Genomic DNA, 11616 nt, shown 5'->3' with positions numbered 1-11616 from the left:
AAATTCATATCTGCTGCATATCAGTTCAGTCCAGTGATACAGATCTTTAAATTTTCATCCAAAACTAGAGGCCCAGTGCACGAATCTGTGCACTGGTGGTGTCCCTCCACCTGGCCTGCGTCCTTTCTCAATCCAGGACCCCTCGGGGATGTCAGACTGCTGGTTTCGGCCCAATCCCTGCAGGCCAGGCCAAGGGACTCCACGGTGCATGAATATGTGCACCGGGCTTGTAGTATGCATATAAGATCTTTGGTTAACCTCTTCCCGTGCTTTCCCCTCCCATTCCTTCTGAGATTTATCAATCTGTTCCATGTTTCCATGCCTGTGCGTTGAGCGTCTGTCCCCTGATGGTCAGTGCGTGTCATAGTGACCAGTCGAACGGTCAAACAGTCACTTTGGTGTGTGTGTGTGTGTGTGTGTATAGACTTGAGGCCTGGTGCACGTAATTCATGTACGGGTAAGGTCCCTAGGCCTAGCTGGTGATCAGGGCCAATCAGTGCCTTCTGGCTGCTGGCTGGGGCCTCCCTTTGCTGGCTGCTTGCTGGGGCCTTCCTTTGTTCCACGCCACCCCCTGGTGGTCAGCGCACATTATAGCGAGCGATTGAATTCCTGGTCGAACTCCCGAGGGGACAATTTGCATATTTGGCGTGTGTGTGTGTGTGTGTGTGTGTGTGTGTGTGTGTATGCATTTAATTCAAAAACTATTTCTGACATTTCCTAGCCAATTATGTCTTATTTTTATAGATTACATTAAGTTGTGACAGAAAGAGATGTCTTAGTTTTTGGATCTTTGAAATGTGATAAAAGCAGCCTTACCTATATTATGAGTTATTGTGAAGTTCAAGTTTGGTAATAAATGGGAAAAAAGTAAAAGCAATAGAAACATGATGTTAAATGCTGAATTAGTGCCTATTTTGGCTTCAAAGATTTATATACATATTTTTAATGTCTTTATATGAAAAAATGTTACTTTCTAGTCAGTTTTAGAGAAGATAATTTAAAAAGAAACCTGCTTGCCCTAGCCGATTTGGCTCAGTGAATAGAGCGTCAGCCTGCGGACTGAAGGGTCCCAGGTTCGATTCCCATCAGGGGCACATGCCCTGGTTGTGGGCTCGATTCCCAGTGTGGGGCCTGCAGAAGGCAGCTGATCAATGATTCTCTCTCATCATTGTTGTTTCTATCTCTTTCTCCCTCTTCCTTCCTCTATGAAATCAATAAAAAATATATAAAAATAAGTAAATAAAAAGAAACCTGTTTTTGGTGTGTAGTTAAATAGTAATATCCTAATGTAGTGATTAGGGAAGAACAGAGCGAGGAATATTCTCTCTCCTTTGGGACTGCATGTGTGTTGTTGCATTGTGATTATGAAAATGCTGTATAGCAGATGGCCACAATGGACAGCTTACTTGCGGAATTTTGAAGGAAATAATTTTGAATTTTCAGTTTAGTTGGATACATTGTTTGAAACAAGTTGTTTATGGTTGCATGCAATTTTTGTCTTACTAGTAGTTTAATTTAAATCTGATGTAAATACATGTAGGATGATATCAGTGGATATATTTTAATAGAGAATTAATATTTTATGGAAAACATTTAAAAATTGATATCTTAAAATTTCATAAAGTGAAAATTTTATTTTACTTTTTAATTTATTTTGTAGAGAAACAGAGAAACATCGATTTGTTGTTCCACTTACTTAGGCATTACTTGTATGTGCCCTGACCAGAGATCAGACCCTCAACCTTGGTGTATCAGATGACGCTCTAACCAACTGGGCTACCCACTCAGTGCTAAATTTTAGTTTTTTAACATTTGCTCACCCCTCCCACTTTGCTCATCTTCTGCAAAATGAGGCTTCTGTATTTACTTTAAGGATTAGGGGAAGGAAAGAAAACTAAGGGGTAGAGAGAATTTGGTAAACATTTGTTATATCAGGGGACTTGTAAAATCCTTTTCAGTATTCTAAAATGAGCAAAATGGAGGCTGCAGGTGTTTCCTTGATATCACTGAGTTGAAATGTTTTAGATTGAATATTTTATACTCATCACCTTTTCTATACCAAAAAAAGCATTTTTGTGATTATGCTTATAATCTGGAATAATCTATCTATATATAAATAAAAAGAGGTAATATGCAAATTAGGCCAGGACGCCCTAACAGTCACGACCGGCTCAGGAGAAGCGGCTGGGGGCGGGCCCAGAGACACAACACACAGGGTGGCCCGCCCCCAGCCCTAGTGGTCCATGCCCTAATGGTCCATGGCGTGGCCGCTGGGGCCCTGGAGCAGACACACACACACACACACACACACACACACACACACGGAGAGGGGGACGGGGGCGCTGGCACGGGCTGGGAGCAAAGACACACACACAGAGGGGCCGGCCCAGAGTGGAGACACATACAGGGTGCCTGCCAGCCGCAAAAAGAGGTAATATGCAAATTAGGCCAGGACGCCCTAACAGTCACGACCGGCTCAGGAGAAGCGGCTGGGGGCGGGCCCAGAGACACAACACACAGGGTGGCCCGCCCCCAGCCCTAGTGGTCCATGCCCTAATGGTCCATGGCGTGGCCGCTGGGGCCCTGGAGCAGACACACACACACACACACACACACACACACACACACGGAGAGGGGGACGGGGGCGCTGGCACGGGCTGGGAGCAAAGACACACACACAGAGGGGCCGGCCCAGAGTGGAGACACATACAGGGTGCCTGCCAGCCGCAGCGTGCCAGCAGTCCTGCCTCTGTGTGTGAGCTGCAGAGGAAGCACCTTTTCTTACTGCTCATTGGCTAAGCTCCCTGTATGCCGCTCACAGTGTTCTTGGTAACTTGGGTAATAAGAATCCAAGAAGGTGATCTAGGGTTTTTCCACCTCACTCCTGGAGGAAAAAAGGAGGTTTGCTGCTGGAGGGGCTGAGAAATGTCATATCCTGCCCTAGCCAGTTTGGCTCAGTGGATAGAGCCTTGGCCTGCAGCCTGCAGGGTCCAGATTCGATTCTGATCAAGGGCATGTACCTAGGTTGCAGGCTCCTCCCTGGCCAGGGTCCAGGTCAGGGCTCATGTAGGAGGCAACCAATTAAAGTGTGCCTCTCACATTGATGTTTCTCTCTGTCTTTCCGTCTCTCTTCCATGCTCTCTAAAAATCAATGGAAAAATATCCTCAGGTGAGGATAAAAAAATGTCATATTCTATGAAAGAGGCATCTTGAAAATGCCTAAAGATAGTTGTTATTTTGGTGAAGGGACTGGAGTTCGTGTTGATGAAAACACCTTGGCGGCTACCGCGGCTGTGGCGACCGGTAGTGGCAGCAGCAGTGGGGTGATGGGGGCGGCACCTTCCCCTGATCAGCCCAGTTGCCTCCCGCAAAGGGAGGCCAGACTGCGGCTTAGGCCAGCTCCCCATGGGGGTGTGGGGTGAGCAAATGTGAGAGGCTCCCCATGGGGAGCGGGCCTAAGCTGTCAGTGGGACATCCCCTGAGGGCTCCTGGATTGTGAGAGGGGGCAGGCTAGGCTGAGGGACCCCCCTCCCTCCAGTGCACGAATTTCGTGCACTGGGCCACTAGTTTAAATATATAAAACTTAAGTTACAAACAGAATTTTCATTATTAATATTAATCCATTAGCACATAAATGGTATTGTTATATAAAATATTTAAATTAATCTTACCAGATTTGTGAAAATGAAGAATATTCAAAATAGAATTAGGTGGCTATTAGAGTTGTTATTTTTAATAATTAGTGAAATAATGTAAAATGATTATATAGGGTAATGGATTACTAATATAGCTACTTAACTTTGCAAAAAAAATCGTACTCCTGTAATTCTGAGAGATTACAAGTAAGAACATCAATTGTATACTTTTTTGTTTAAAAAGTAAATAGCAACCAGAATTTCAAAATTTGTTGCTGTTAACCGAGCAATAAAGACAGCAGTAAGACGAGAAAAATGACAGTCAATTTTTTAAACAGAAAAAGGCTAGAATTCTTCATTATTAGATATACAGTATCAACATAATCGATCTAGCAGCATTGTATTTGAGCTGAAAATACACTTAAATTTGAGGCCATACACTACTCGTCTGAGTGAAACATCTTTCATATAGTTCTAAGATGAAATTACCCTTGAATGAATAGCATCTTCATTTATCTTCAAACCTCTTCTGTGCTTTTAGTGAATCTACTCTTTCAACATTCTACAACAAGAATTACATTATACCATTATACCAAAGTACTTCTGCAGTGTGAAATAGATTGGTTTGGAAAATGAACCTGGCTTTGCTATAAATTACATTCCCAGGTACAAAGGAGTTTGTTATTTTGTTTAAAATAGTAACAAATATAATTAAGGTCTTAATTTATGTTAAACTACAAATATGGCTGTTACTTTAACTGGATTAGGTACTTAATCTGTCATTTCAAGAATGATACCTAACACTTTTCATTTGTAACCTTAGATATATTATTTCAATTACCAGATCTGCAGCTGTTTGATATAAAAATGAATTATTTTGTAGATAGATTTGTTCATGGTTTTTAATTTTAAAACATGCCTCTTCAGTAAAGTGAAAAATAATTCTTCAGTTGTCATCATAGTTTTCCTTTTATCCTAGTAAAACAAGATATGAATTAAAATTCAGAACCATTTTCATTTTGGGTCCTGAAAATGGCATTGCACACTTCAAAATAGTCCTTGGTGAATCTTTATATAAAATATTTCAAATTTAATTATGAAATAAATAAAAGCTTTGTCCTAAAGAAGAAAACCTGAGGTCTGCTGTCAGGATAGATTTACCTGGTTGTACTGAAAATGGATTGATTGTCCAGTACCTAGAATTTGGATAACTTTATTAATGTGATGCACATACTTTTAAGAAGCTATGTTTATAATTCCTTAAATTCCACAAAATTAATTAGTATAAAGCATCCAATCTTTAAAAAACTTATTAAATATAATTCTTTAAACTTTTGAATTATTTTTATATCTTTACTAGAGGCCCGATGCACAAATTTCATGCATGGGTAGGGTCCCTAGGCCTGGCTGGCAATCAGGGCCGATTTGTGGGGCCCCCGCTGGCACCCGCCTTGGCCGGTCTGGGGCCTGTGGGCTGGGGGCAGCTCCTGCATTGAGCGTCTGCCCCATGGTGGTCAGTGCGCGTCATAGTGACTGGTCATTCCACCGGTTGTTCTGCTGCTCAGTCAATTTGCACATTAGGCTTTTATTACACAGGATTGGGAAGCAATGTTGAATTTTTTTTTGTGCAATTAAAGAATATTGTTATGTATTTTATTTGTAAGACTAATGCTCATTTCATTTTTGGAATAAAGGAGAGGAAAGAAGATGGTTGTTACTGCTCATTGGTAAATGATTCAATATTGAGTTAACATTATTTTATTAAAATGAAAGGAATACATTTTATTCTTGCCATTTACAATTTAGCTTATCCTAAGAATTTTAATTTTTTTGTTTTTATTATTTTTCTCAGTTGGGAATATTTATTTTATCTGTAAATAACAAAACTTTAAAACATTCATTTATAGGACCTCAGGGGGAAAAAAGTAGTTTCTTTTCTTTACTCCCAAATTATTCATTGAGTGCCAGCCATGCAACTGGTATTGCATTAGGTTCTTGGGTTACAAGAATTACTCTTTTTCTTCCTTTGCCTATTTTATATCTCTTTGCTTAATTTCGACCCTACAACTTACTTTTATTTATTCTAACAGGGAAAGCTTGTATCTTTTCCTATTCTGGTTATTGTTTTTGTTGCTTTTATTCTGAACTTGATTTTTTTTCTACAGCTGTCAGATGTTGATGTATCTAAAATTGACTCAAATATTCCAGGAATAGTTTTTAGGTGAAAGTGGTATTATGGGAGGTCCTCTGATGTGCTCTCAATAGCATTTTATGTTTTTGGCAACAAATTTGCTCTATTTAAAGCTTATTTATGCTTATTGAATTGTGATTTCTGATTACTTCTGCACAGCTTTTTTTTAAAGTTGAATTCCTATTACTGTTTCCTAAAACACTATCTGTTTATTGATATTTGTAATATTATTGACTTTTAAAAATTCTCTGAATTTAACAGGAGTTACATCTAGTTTTTTATATGCATGTAAACAATAGAAATTTATTTCTCATAGTTCTGGAGGCTAGAAGTTCAAGACAGGGTTGCAGCATTGGTGAGGGAGGGCCCTCTTCTGGGTTGCAGACTTTTTATTTTTAAATTTTTATTTTTGAGAGTATTATAGATGCTCCCCCCCATTCCTCCCACATCTAATTTTTAAAAACAGTGAGCTTTGTTGTATATTATTAGTTATCTATGAAGTTATGTTTGCATTTATTATTATGAATATAAATATCTTACTCATTAAGCAAATATTTATTGAGAACTGTAGTATGCCAAGGATAATGTACTGGATAAGATAGACATGGTCATTGTGTACTAATGGAGCGTGTATTCTGGAGGTAGAGGCCTTTTATCAGTTTCGTCAGTGTGTATTACTTAGAAAAATTATTTGTAAAGTAAAAGTTTATGTCAATACCTTTATTCATTTGTTTTTGCCTTGTTAGAAAGATTTTATATTATATGAGATACATATTAAAAACAGACATACTTGCTCTTTACATTATTCTTTAAAAAATATTTTGTGTTGTGTTGACTTATTTATCCTTTAAATATCTATTTAGAGATTTTTAGCTTAGTGTACAATTTTGCTATTTTGATTTTAAGTAGTATTTTACACACAGTACCTCAATTACTCTGCTTAATATATTGTTTTCATTTTAGAAATCAGAATGCTTATGAGATAAAGGAACTTTCTCAAGCTAAAGCAGTCAGTCACTAAGACTCCACTGAGAGATGTCTCACTGGGAGGCTCTGCTCTATTAACTCCTTTTTGTTCTATACTGACTCTTAAAACTGATGCAGAGACTTTTCATTTTTCAAAAGATACTGTAGTCTTCCATTTAAACAACTTGCTTTTTAAATCTATCTTCTGTTAGGATCCATTAAGTTCTGCTAGGGCACTTACCCAGTGACAATTAAGGAGTGGGGATGTGCTAATGGTTCACCCAGTCGTAATAGTGGTATGGCTTATGAGTCAGCAACAGAAAGTCAATTGCTCTAAATGATGGTAAGGATAGCATTGTAATGAGGCAACATCTTCCCTGTGTAAATGTAGCCACCAGGGCAGGCCTGTTGTTGGCTGACTGTGTTTCCATTCAACTGGGGTTGAGCCCTTTTCACCATTTTCTGAACTGTTTTTAGTTATCTTTTCGAAAAGCCATAATGCAATTAAATCAAGAATATTTGATATTTTAAGGTTTTTAATATTGTGGATTCTATTTCCTTGTTTCTGTCAGGAACTATCATATTGTTTTTTGTAAAAGAACTGAATGACTTGGCTTTGAATTTAATTTCACTGATTTCCTCCCTACATTTCTTTCTGGAATATTATTAGTATATTTCTCCATGAATAAAGACTTGAAGAAACTAGATATGCGTAATACTTGAGATGTATTGTTTTGTTTGATTTTCTCACTAATGTTATTCTACTTTCCTACTTGTATTAATTATAAGAGACCTGCATACTTATTTTTAATCTCCTGAAGGTTGAGCCATAGTTGCTGAGATTTTAAAGGACTCCTGCTGGCAGTGGCTTTTTTTATGTCACTCATGTCTCAGCAAAATTTCAGAAAGATAATACTGCTCTGATTGGATGGCTTTCTTAGCTTCTTAAAGCTGCTTATTTTAACCAGGCAGTTAAATTGGCTTTTCACTTGGTGTGGGCTGTAGATGCAGGGGATAGAAATCACCAAAGATAAAACTATCCTTGATTGTATTTTTATTCTGTATAATATTAGTTTCTTAACACCTTGATTACAGACCTCCAGGAAAGTGTTGACAAAGATGATATTGATCTGTACATACTTCTGTCACCTGTGTCCGTAAAAGAGATGGGATGGCCTTCAAGATTGGGCTTCTCAGTGTTTCAATAGAATATGCTTGTCTGGTTTCAAAGAATGTAATTGGATCTTAGCATCTCCAGGTCTTTGAAAAGAGAGTGGAGTTATTTGCTATTCATGTCCTTTCTTGCTAAGATGTCTTTAATGCACTGATTACCATTGTTACAGACCCACTGGGTGCAATAGAACTTTCTGCAATGATGTAAATGTTCTGGTGGGGTGTGTGTGTGTGTGTGTGTGTGTGTGTGTGTGTGTGTGTGTGTTTTGTGTGCTGTTCCATAAATATAATATCCAGTAGCCACATGTGACTTTTGAACACTTGAAATGTGGCTAATATATCTGGGGAACTGAATTTAAAATTTTATTCAACTTTAATTCATTTAAATTTAAGTTAAATAGCCACAGATGACTAGTGGCTACCATATTGGACAGCACAGTTTATACATCATTATTCTGATAGAATGTAGTAAGTTTTTGACTCAAAAACTTTATATTGTCAATCACTTGAATTAGTTTGGAATAAAATATCCAACTGAGGAATAGGACTTAGGTGAGTTATTCTAAGTTTTCTTACTATAATTAGAACTACATTTTCCTTTGGATTTAGCTAAGAATAAAAACATGCAGATTTCGATTTCAGATTGAAAGTAAAATGTGTTTTAGGTTGTTGTTTCATGCCTGTTTTATTTGGAGTAAATGGAGTGCCGATAGGGGATTGAAAATGAAAATGAAAGATGAAAATACTATTTTGGAATGTTTTCGGGATTTTCTTCCATCCTACAAGAGAAAGGGTAATACTGTTTGAATCAAAGCCTGATTTGGTTTTAGAATTTTTATATTCTTGAACACAATCATAGTATTGTTTTGTTTTGTATTTTGAAAGTTTGGATGAAAATACTGTGTTTGTGACATCAGACTTATTTGTGAAATACAGATTAATTCAGAAAGCGTATTTTGAATCAGGGATGAAGAGTAATTATAGTAAATATTGTAAAACTAATCATTGGCTAAGCAGAGTTATTCCATCAGTTGGACAAAATTGATGTTAAATTGGACAAAATTAAGTTTGTATTTATAGTAAAGGGGCAAAAAATTAACAGGACTAGAAGTATGGCTTTGATTACAGAACATTACAATTTTGCTTAATCACTTTTGTGAAATACAGCTTTTGGAACATTGATTAGTACAGTTGCCACTATGCATGTAGTATAGCAAAATGCAGTATACCATATTTACTATTTTTTTATATATATTATGACTGTTAACTAACAACTGAATATTATTTAGACCTTTGAGAAGATATAAGCAGTTTTTTCAGATTCCTTTCTTCTTTTGAGGGCCTCAATCCTCTCTTAGTTCCTCATTCTTAGCACATGATTTCTCCTGTTAATCACGGAATGTGAGCACGCTCTAATTTTCTTATACTGCAGTCTTCATCACTGTTTCCGACCACCTCTTATATTACAGTGGAAAAAGTGTCCTGTTTTTTGACAAAAGTTCTCTCCACCTGTGCTTTTATTCCATTTCTTTTTACGTTCGCATGGATTTTGCATGTCAGTTTTTCTACTGTTTCTTGTCATTTCAGCCTATTTTCACTTTTTTTTTCTATTTGTTTTAATGAGCTCAGCCTTTCTCCGTCATCAGTGCAGTTGCATATATAATGGAAGGGAGTTGACCTTTTTAATCTCTCCTTCCTTCTTCTCACTAGTCTTCTTGAAAGAGCTGTTTAAATTTATCCTCTCTAATTCTCTTCCTAGCAAACTGTGTTTTAATAATCTTTCCACATGAGTTACACCCTGTTACAAGAGAGCCTGGGAAATAAAGTTCTTATTTCAGGCAGTCACGTGTGAAGATATAACTCATGGGTTCTACCACTGTAGAGAAAGTGGGGGAACATATATAGGGAGATAATTGCATCTCTGCCACAATAAACTCTGAGAGCTTTGGTTGGCTCAGTCACTAAGCATTGAATGCTTAGTATAAGTAGTGCACTATCTTACGGTAGCTGTAGGAAAATGAGGGAGGTTGGAGGGGTGACAGAATTACAAAAATTCAAATCTATTCTTTGCTTCTCTAAGATATTACATTTACTTGACATCAGACATGTAGACATAAATTTTAGAGCATGAAGGAATCTAAGGATATAAGTAGAGAGGGATCAGAGTCATGTGTGGTTTATTTTTAGAGAGGAGCATTTCTAGAAGACTGGAGTTTTGTGAAGACAGACTTAAAGAACAGAATTGACATATTTTTAGGTAAATAGAGTTCTTCATATAAGATAATAATCACTGTTGAACACTCTTACTACTTTGAAAGAATCTTAAGACTGATTTCCAACATCAAACTGAGGAAGGAATTGCAATAGGCAGCCCTATGAGAAATCTTTATTGGCTAGGATAGGCTGGTCTATTAATAGCCTTAATATATGATAAGTATTAGCCTTGTTATTTATTAATTTCTCTCAACTGACATCTGTTATTTATAGCAGTTTCCTCAGTTTTGAAATAGATAAAAACTTTGTTTTCTAATTTGTATGTGGTCATTAAAACCATTGTGATCTACTAGAGGCCTGGTGCAATTTGTGCACAGTGGGGTCTGGCTGCCCTGCCCGATCAGGGGCGGGGGTTGGGGAATAGAGGGTGGGGGCCGAGGGGATATGGGAGGCTGGCTGGCTTGCCCCGCTGCTAATCGGGGGGGGGGGCGGGGGAGGCAGTTGGCGGGCCGGCTCCACCCCCTGGTCGAACTCCTGGTAGAGGGGACAATTTGCATATTAGCCTTTTATTATATAGGATGACTACCCCAATTGAACAATTTTATAGAAAGAAGTTAGGTAAATATAGTGAGTGGAGAAAAAGAAACCAAATGTCATAGAAGAGAGAACAAGGGGCGTAACCTTTGAGTGTTACAAAAAAACAGTAGAGAGAATCTGTCGGAAGGCATATAGGTTGGCAGAGAGTTTACTGATGTCTTAAAAACACTTAAAAATGAATTAGTATATATTGTCAATACAATTTTATATTTTTTCACTTAGTATTATAATATAGATATTTTTCCTGTCATAAAATATTCTTTATTTAAAAGTGTGATTTTTAACATTGTATAATATTTCCTGGTTTGGATTTATCATAAATGATTTACCCATTTCCTATTGTTAAATATTTAAAATTTTTGTTACTTTAAACAAAGTAAAAATAAACTATATATTTAGTAAGTGATTAGTGAGCATAAAAACTACATGTTAGAATATTTAGTATTATTGGAGAGAACTTTAAAATAGCAGAAATAACATTTTGAGAGCTTTTTCCTAAGACAAGAAAGAATAGTGGAATTAAGTAATAATACCTTATAAAAATTGGACTTTTGCCATCTATTAAAGAAAATTAAAACAGTGTACAGTACTGTTGACTTATGTAAATGAATACAGTAAAATAAATGTGATAATTTACATTTCCAGTCTTAAATGTATAAATGCTTTAAACTTCATACACTCACTGGTGTTTACATCATACTGGGTTTTCAGTAGGGAAATATTTTATTTTTGTTTGGAATACAAATCTTTCACTTTCAATAGATATATTCTTTTCCATTAAAGTGTTACTAAGTGATTACTTAAGTTTAGAAAAGAAGTTTTTAAAAAGTTGTGTTCAAA

The 11616-nt window shown here is 36.9% G+C and overlaps 1 protein-coding gene across 1 annotated transcript in view; it reads left to right on the top strand.

Moving 5' to 3' along the window:
- The window catches only part of MTX2 (metaxin 2), a gene marked incomplete at its 5' end in the record, with an annotated part of 63725 nt that overhangs the window by 29099 nt on the left and 23010 nt on the right, over window positions 1–11616 (top strand). The window lies entirely within an intron of this gene.

Source organism: Myotis davidii, unplaced genomic scaffold (assembly GCF_000327345.1).
Source record: "Myotis davidii unplaced genomic scaffold, ASM32734v1 scaffold370, whole genome shotgun sequence".
Lineage (NCBI taxonomy): Eukaryota > Metazoa > Chordata > Mammalia > Chiroptera > Vespertilionidae > Myotis > Myotis davidii.
Note: the sequence above shows the minus strand (reverse complement) of the source record. Positions and strands in the feature narration are given on the sequence as shown.